This window comes from Lactuca saligna, chromosome 4, assembly GCF_052625555.1.
Source record: "Lactuca saligna cultivar CGN05327 chromosome 4, ASM5262555v1, whole genome shotgun sequence".
Classification (NCBI taxonomy): Eukaryota; Viridiplantae; Streptophyta; class Magnoliopsida; order Asterales; family Asteraceae; genus Lactuca; species Lactuca saligna.
In genome coordinates, this window is record NC_136420.1 from 225261242 (window position 1) to 225270740 (window position 9499).

A 9499-nucleotide genomic window follows, 5' to 3' on the forward strand; every position below is an offset into this window, starting at 1 on the left:
AAAGGAGTGGTTGGTGAAAAGGACACACATTAAATGGTCATTTTATAGGTTGTTTGCTTATACCCCTCTTATAGCATGGCTTCATGAATGAGGCCTAGTCTTGGTTTGACATGCGTATTTATTACACTCATACATATAGTACTATAACTTATATATATATATATATATATATATATATATATATATATATATATATATATATATATATATATAATACAATGTTTAAATTCAATTAGCTTAATTAACTTTTACATAATCAATATTCAAACCAATTTTAGATTTAATAATTATCCTTTAATTAGTTATATTAAATGTTTTAAGGATTAAGAAGTTATCTTAATTAATCTTAAAGTTAAATAATATTAATTCCTTTTATACTTCCCCAATTATCGAATTGGGGTTTCATAATTATCTAGTCTTAAGGTTCTGATTTTAATAAGATAAAATAACAATTAAAATCTGATAAGTATCCTATGGTTCAAATAAGACAAGTAAATCTTGAAATCCTACAGAAGTTAAAAGCTCGTCGCGCCAAGAGTCAGGGGTCTGCATCCTACGATTGACATGTTTTTTTTTTTTTTAACTTTAGGTATTGGTTTCTAGTTTCATATATTCATAAATAACATAAAGTCCTAGGCTCTAGTACTACTGTTAGTTTTTCTAGGTTACAATCAAAGATATTGGAAAAAATAACATAATATCCTAGTCTCGGTTAACACTTATGGACACATACAACCTAGAAGAATATACATTTTCTCAAGTTACAACAACATACATATGAAACAAACGTATAACCTATGTAAATAGAAAATTACAAATTAAGAACACATACCTTTAGCAAAAATCGAATAATGCATACAACCCTCTTAAAATCTTCCTTGGAAATCGAGCAACGATATTGTGGAAGCCTCCAATCTTTCACACCAAAAAAGTGATCCTTATTCAATCCAAGAGACAACATGTGTGAAATAGAGAAAGTGTTTGAGATGAAAAGATTCTGAAGTGAAGACTTAGTCCGAGAATAATCTTTGTTTAAAAGTATTTTGAATCTATAGTGCATTAAATTTGCCAAGTACTATTTTGTATTGTCTCGAATGCCGTTTAGTATAGTACAGGAAACAAGATCAACGACAACGGTTGTGTTATCATGTTGATCTTCAGACGTCTTCAGTCCATGTACACTTTTCTTTGTAGTTATATAATGAGTTATCAACATTTGTATCAAATCAAGTGTGCATCCTTTTCACTCCCATCAAATCAAAAAAAAATTCAGTCAGACATTATCTCTTACATTCTTCTTGTTCTTATTTGCTTTACATTGTTCAGACTTCATATTATTCCATATTAAGCACTTTGTTGAGTAAATCATTTTGGAGATAAGATTGGTTTACCACACTTGAGTGGAATGATATTACAAGAAATCTCTGATCTAAAGTTAACCCTAGCCATTTCTGGTTATGAGGGAAACCGAAAAGTAATTTACTTTTAATCACTAAAACTATACCAATTTTGTTAAGATCTTAGAAACCTTAATACAACATAACGCCAGAAGAAAGGGAGGTATTTATATAAGCTTGGATTTATAAGAGCTTCATCATCCAAAATTGAAACAACCCAAGGACATTAAGAAGAAAACACTACTAGAATCTACCTGGCAAATTTTTTCCATCCACCTACTATTTGAACTAGGGAGATCATGCACTAAAGAAAAATGGAGACTACCAAAAGAAAACTAGTCACGATACTTCTTTAGTGAGTAGAAATATCGAAACAATGATATCTAGAGTAATGTGAGAAGACACACATAACCTATTGAAAGCAATGACCTTGGAAAACGACATTAAGAAACAGATGAATTCCTAAATTCTAGAAATCTTACTACATTTCTTATCGATGTCTGACTTAGTTATCGATGAGTAATATCGGAATCCATCTCTTTGTATCGATTTTAACCTATTATATTGTCTACCTCTTGCAGTGTGCCTTCCAGATTGTGCATTAGACAAGCAAACCACCTGCATGCTACCAGGCATCTAGGACCATGAAGCAACACACACACACACACAAACATATATATATATATATATATATATATATATATATATATATATAGGGGATAGGGAATATACATTACAACCCCACCTAAGCTTAGGTACTAAGCCTTTAAAATATGTCGTTTTAACATGCTAAATATACCCGGTTTGGTTTCACTTGGTAAACATATCATTCTCCATAACATTTCTTTCTTTCATTATCGTTTTATCATCTCCGTTTTCTTTCCTCAATTATCGGTTATTACTTCATCCAAGTGAACATTAGTAAACCCTAAACCTAAACCTAAACCCTAAACACTAAAGCTAAACCCTAAACCCTAAATCCAAACACTAAACCCTAAACACTAAATCCTAAAACCTAACCCTAAACCCTAAACCTTAACCCTAAACCCTAAACCCTAAGCCCTAAACTCTAAACCCTATTGTGTCGATCTTGAATTTACATCTTGAAGTATTAATCGTGAATCCTGTAATCTTTATATAGTAAAACAATGTATTTTCAGGAGGTTTAGTACCTAAGCTTATGTGGGGCTGTAATGTATATTCCCTTTTCCTATATATATATATATATATATATATATATATATATATATATATATATATATATATATATATATATATATATATATATATATATATATATATAGAGAGAGAGAGAGAGAGAGAGAAATAACCAATAAATCTAGAACCAAGTGAAAATTATAGAACTGAACCACATAAAAATATCTATGTTCATTTCTAAATATTTTGTAAATTAAAAACTAAACTTACATATATTGATAGATGAACATTTATCTTAAGTTATGAACAATGGTAATTTGTTTATGGTTTAATTGTTCTAGAAGTAATTTTGGTTTTATATCGAAAGTATACTATATATATATATATATATATATATATATATATATATATATATATATATATATATATATATATATATATACCAGGTGTGTGCCCATGTAAAGCGACGTCGACGATAAATAGCTCTTTGACGAATAATTTTTTTACGGATTAACAATTGTTAGATTTTATTATTAGTTATTATGTAATAAAAAAAATACGATTTTTAAATAAAATATTTATGCTTAGATGTTATATATATATATATATATATATATATATATATATATATATATATATATATATATATATATATATATATATATATATATATATATTAAAGGGGAGCACTTTTTAGGAATAGTGTCTAACCAGGGTGGGTTTAATTCCTTAACCAGTCCTTCCTTGGATTTCTGTAATTCGATCATCACCGACTCACCGACTTCCTTCCTCTTATCTCTTATCTCCACCCAATTTCTTCACTTCTGCATCTTATGAAGAATTTATTCTCTTACCAACCTCCCCTCTCCCCTTCTATTGAACATGGTGATGTCAAATTTCATCGCCTTCCATCACGTCGCTGCTACCGTGAAGAAAAATCGAGACGATTCATCACATGTATAGGTCATCCTACGACTAATTAGGGTTTTTGTTTGACCGCCACTGTCGTCTCTAGCGTTTCCGACACTCCGAAATCGGCCGTGGAGAAAGCAATGATTTTGGAGCACAGCTACGTAGACGGTCAGAGATGGTTACGGGGACGGTCGCGATAGACAGAAACAATATAAAAAGGGGGTTCGGTTTTGAAACGGATACACTTTCGTATTTCGGAGTATATTTTTTATAGGCCCAAAATCTGGCACATAATTCATCGGATCTTAGAAATCGGAGTGTGTCTGATGAAATCCGATCACCGGCGAAGACATAACAGTTGATTTGCTTTGTTTGGATCCTTAGTCGACGATCAACTTGAATTTTTCGTGGTTCAATCGGAGTTGTGGACACGCATGAAGAAGAGGGCTTCCACCACCACTGTCTGGGCAAAGTCATGGTCGAAGTCGTTACAGAAACGATCAGGTACAACCTTTGCTGCTTGCCTTTTGCATCTTCTATTTTTCTTTCATATTTTTCTTGCATCTGTCGGGAATAGTCGAGTTGTGCAAAGAAGGTGGTGATCTCTGCTCCAAGAACAAATGCTCCAATGTTCGTGATGGGTGTGAATGAGAAGGAATACAAATCTGACATCAACATTGTCTCCAATGCTAGCTGCACCAACATTTTCTCCAATTCTAGATGCACCACTAATTGTCTTACTCCTTTGGAAAAGGTTATTCATGAAAAATTTGGTATTGTTGAGGGACTTATGACCACTGCTCACACCATAACAGGTATATGTATAGTATATATGTTGGATTGTTGATGGTTGCAAATTATGATCTAATTAATAAACTGGTGTGTGTGTGTGTGTGTGTTTGTATGTATAGCAACACAAAAGATTGTTGATGGTCCGTCAATGAAGGACTGGAGAGGCCGAACACCTGCTTCTTTCAATATCATTCCAAGCAAAAGCTTGAGTTGCAAAGGTAATAGGTTAATCTATTTAATTATTGGATTAATGTTTAATAATTAGTGAATAATATGATATCAGGCTGTTGGAAAAGTTCTGACTGCACTTAATGGGAAGCTAACAGGGATGGCCTTCCGTGTGCCTACTGTTGATGTGTCAGTGGTTGATGTTACTGTCAGACTGGAGAAGGCTGCATCATATGATGAAATCAAGGCTGCTCTCAGGTAAGCTAGCTAGCTAGGAACTGAATGACCTGATTCCATTTCAAGAATTAAAGAATTGATGGATTTGTGAATTAAATGTTGTGTTTGTGTAGGGCAGAATCTGAGGGAAGCATGAAGGGAACCCTTGGTTTCACGGAGGATGATGTTGTGTCAACAGACTTTGTGTTGTGGGTGACCTCTGGTCAAGAATTTTCGATGCTAAAGTTGGGATTGCATTGAACAACAACTTTGTCAACCTTGTCTCATGGTATGACAACGAATGGGAGTTACAGGTATGTTTCATGTGTTCTTTTTCCACATGCCACACCATAGTCACAGGAGTCGCTCAAGTGGTCACGTACCACGTTTTGAACGTTTCGTACCCAAACGGGGTACAATGTCGATCCGAACGCCATGCGAAACGGTCTCAGGTACGGCTCACTGACGATCCGAACAATCAATTGGTACGATGCTGGGGACGCGTTTCTAACAAATTGGATTGCAAAAATTCGTCGATTGGGTCGGCGATTAGGTCGATTGGGTCGGCGATTGGGCGATTGGGGGATTGAGCGGGAACTGTGATGACGATTCCAAAAAGTATCGACTCAGGAAAAAAAATGCATCGGTGATTGCTTGGATTCCTCGATACCAGGTACCATGTTTGCTTATTAAATCAGGCCCCTCTTACAATAAACTTCATCTTCTTCAATTAGATGTTCCACTGTAACATTAAATTGATTTGATTCATCGACTTCCATTAATACACTTGCCAAATTTCTGCTTTTCTTCTCTTCTCTTCTACTGTTATTCTATTAGTTATTAGAATGGCTTTTAGCAATGGCAATGCTAGTATTCATGTATCAGATAGTGAAACAGAACAACAGGAAAATTTTGTTGACATTGGTGAGACAGTAGGCGCATCATCAGGAAGCAGAAAAAGTGATAAAGAAGCTGGCAAACCTCTTTTAGAAGAAGTGACTATGGTTGGTTCGGGTACTAGTAAGAATGCTGGAGGATCAAAGCAATGGATTTGTAACCATTGCAAAGTGAAATATACAAGTTCATACACTAGGATTCATACACATTTCTTTGGTGGTCAAGTTGGGAAGACAGTAGAAATTAGAAGATGTCCAGCTATGATTAAAGATCCATCCAAGCTACAACGAATTTCGAACAAGGTGAAAGAAGCCGAGAGCGGAGGTGTATCAAGAACTTTAAAAAATTCAATCATTTCAAAAAATTCAGCATCAAAAAGACGACTTGAGGAATCTTTTGGTGTCATGGAGCGGAATATAGTGGACATCAAAATCATGAGAGGCTTGTGTGCTAATGGTATCCCATTCAATGTCTTGCGGAATCCTCAATTCATTGAGATGATACAAGCCATCAAGAAGTCACCGGATGGATATAAACCTCCATCTAGTGAAAAAGAAAGAACCGTCTTGCTAGATGAGTGTGTGAGAGATATTGATAAAGAACTAATACCGGTAAAAGACACTTGGTACACTCAAGGTGTTTCGATTATTTCGGATGGATGGTCTAATGTCAAACACAAGCCACTTCTCAATGTTGTTGCCGTCAATGCTCGTGGTGCGGTGTTTATGTATGCGGAAGATTATTCGGGGGTTGAGAAAACGGGAGTGGCGATTTCTAAGTTTCTAAGAGGAGCAATTGAAGCTATTGGTCCAAGTAATGTCTTACAAGTGGTGACGGACAACGCGGCTAATTGCAAAGCTGTCGGACGCGAGATCGAAAAGGTATTCAAACATATCTTTTGGTCACCTTGTTGTGTTCATAGTTTAAACTTCATTTTTAAAGATATGGCACAAGAATTTTATTGGATGAGTGATACCTATAAGAGAGGAAAAGCAATTGTGAAATACTTTATTAAACACACTCATGCCTTGTCGATGTTTCGTGAAAATTCAAAACTAGATTTACTAAAGGTGGCTACAACTCGGTTTGCTTCACACTATATTCTTTTAAAAAGAATTACGGAGTGTAGGGAGGCTCTTGCCACGACTATAGTCCTTAATTCTTGGAGAGATTGGGTTAAATGTGGGGATGAAAATACAATGGGGCAAAAGTATGTGATACAATTAAAGATGATTCGTTTTGGGATGATGTTGAAAGCATTTTGGCTATCACTAAACTCATCTTTCTTCTTATAAAGTTTTGTGATGGTGAAGGCCCTAAAATGGGTGAGATTTATGAGAGGATGGATAACATGATGGGGGAAATCAAAGACATAATGCAGGAAAGTACTTATGCTAGCTATTATGAACAAGTGGAGAAGATAATTTTAACTAGGTGGGAGAAGATGAGTATCCCACTACATTGTTTGGGGTTTGCATTAAACCCACGCTTTTATGATAGGCGATATCTTCAAAAAATGGCACCCGGTGGTATGCAAAGGAAACCACCAAATCTTGACAAAGAGGTTATGCAAGGTGTCATGGAATCCTTCAATAGATTTTCTGAAAATGAAGAGGAGGGACGATTGTTACGAGAGCAATTCGTAACATTTCATATGAAGAAAGGTATCTACTCTATGGCAGAAACACAAATTTTGTGCAGGCATATCTTTATGTCATGGTTTTCTGCAGGCAGGTCGCAACAATGTGCTTCGTGCTATTATCTGACCTTCATTAATTTTCGATAAAACAACAGCAAGCTTATATCACCCATTTTTATTTATAAAAATTATATTGAACTAAACAATCTTTTCTAAAAATCTCATGATTTTAATTAAATTATATTATTATCTAACCTGCATAAATTTTGTGCAGCTTTATTTTAATCCTGCAACTGTAAACATGCTAAGCAATTTGAAGGTAATTTTCTATGTCTCATTGTTCTTAATATCTTATTCATAAAATGAAAGGCATATTTTTGATACACATTGTTGAACCCTAATATCATCTGAAATATTTGAAACACAAGGATATTTTCTACTTGTCTTTCTTTATTATTCGTTTTATAAACTCGAACTCACCAGCTTCAAAGCAAGAAAGGGGAAAACAGGGTATTTGGTTGAAGGAAATCCACTAAAATCAGGAAGTTTCAGATCAGCCTCATCGGGTGTATTAACAAACTTTTCGAATCGATTGCTACAGATTGGAGGACATCAACAGGAAACCACACCTACGTTTGCCTTCTCCGTTGAATTCTGCTTTGCCAACACAATTGGTTTGCTAGATTCAAAGACCACTATGTTCCTATCACTCTTCTATTCTTTGTAAACACTCTATTTCCTTTGGATGCTAATTATCTGTAACATATATATATATATATATATATATATATATATATATATATATATATATTTTATATGTTACATACTGTTTTTATAGTTACAGAACTATTTACCAAAATGCATCTGAAAACTGCCCCTCCATACTATTTTTATAGTTACAAATTTTTGATTCTCACATTTTTGGACTAAACTACCCCTGCATACTGTTTCTATAGTTAAAGATTTTGATTTTAAGATTTTTGGACCAAACTGCCTCTACATATTGTTTTTAAACTTTAAAAAAATCGTTTTGAACAGCTTTGGACAAAACTGCCACTGCATACTAATTTTATAGTTAAAACTTTATTTATTTTAACAGTTTTGGACGAAAATGCCCCTGCATTATGTTTTCCTACTTACAAAAATTTGAATTTAACAATTTTGGATGACACGACTCTTGCATATTGTTTGTAAGGTAAATCTTTTTTTGATTTCAACGGTTTTGAACTCAGATTGATGTTGAATATATTTAAGTAGTAAATTGAGTAAATAACGATATACTTTGCATTTTGTTTTTATTCCTTTACCAAAAAACAAAGTACATAGTCATTTTTGGCTTTTCCATCTTCAAGTGCTAAATGCAATAAATAGCAACCAACTTTCATTTACACATTATTTCGGTTTTTTTTTTTTTTTTTTTTTTTTTTTTTTTTTTTTGTAAATCCTTATATTTTTTTTTTCTAAAAAACAAACTACATTGCTATTAGGTGCATTTTCTATTTTTACGAGTAAAATGAACCAAATGGCAACATACTTTCAATTTGTATGTATTTTTTTTCCCATTTTATGAGTGAAATACCCCAAGTGCATTCTCATTTAGGAAAGAAGAACCATGAATACACGAGTTGTCAGATTTAATCTCCTATTTCACAACTTCACCATTCTTTAAGGTAACTTCTATACGGAAAATGCACCTAGTAGCAATGTACTTTGTGAAAATGCCTCACAGAGATAACGTCATATTATTTTCTATCTGTTTGTATTTTTCTATTTTTTACAGGTGGACTGCCTTTTTCATTCCTGCTTCGCTGCTAATTGTCATTCTTTTTAGTTGCAAGAAAGGGGCGTAGCATTTACTAGATATTTTAAATTGTTTTTCGCTATTCCACAGGTTGCCAATGTTTGATTGAATTGTAATAAAAATTTGAATAAAAGTTATGTTTGGATGACAAAATTAAAAAATATAAAAATTATCATATTCCATTAAATTCCTTGTGCGATGCAAATTACCTTTTGATTACTAAATGGACAGATTTTAGATAATATTTTAGACAAAAATATTTACTACCTTAATTTTTAGATGTCCCCTTTTGCAAACACAAGGTGAAGAAAACGAAAGAAAAAGATCAAAGAGTTCATCAACCAGAAGGTCACTTCCAAACCTTCAACCCAACCCTAAGAGTTGATTTTCAGTAGTTGATGCTACAGCATAATCAAGAAAGATGGATTTTTTACCTGTAAAGAAACTCAGAGGATCCTTTCTTGCAAATAGTAAATTACATAGAACTTAATATGGATTCATTGTACTTCGAGTTTATAA

General features: G+C 33.5%; 1 pseudogene across 1 annotated transcript; it reads left to right on the plus strand.

Moving 5' to 3' along the window:
• Nucleotides 1-4044: 4044 nt before the first annotated feature.
• On the plus strand, nt 4045-9492 carry LOC145043356 (glyceraldehyde-3-phosphate dehydrogenase, cytosolic-like; annotated as a pseudogene). Its single transcript, XR_013680987.1, has 7 exons — nt 4045-4282; nt 4379-4685; nt 4778-4957; nt 7454-7498; nt 7781-7902; nt 8780-8849; nt 8960-9492. The product of XR_013680987.1 is annotated as a glyceraldehyde-3-phosphate dehydrogenase, cytosolic-like (transcript).
• Nucleotides 9493-9499: the final 7 nt, after the last annotated feature.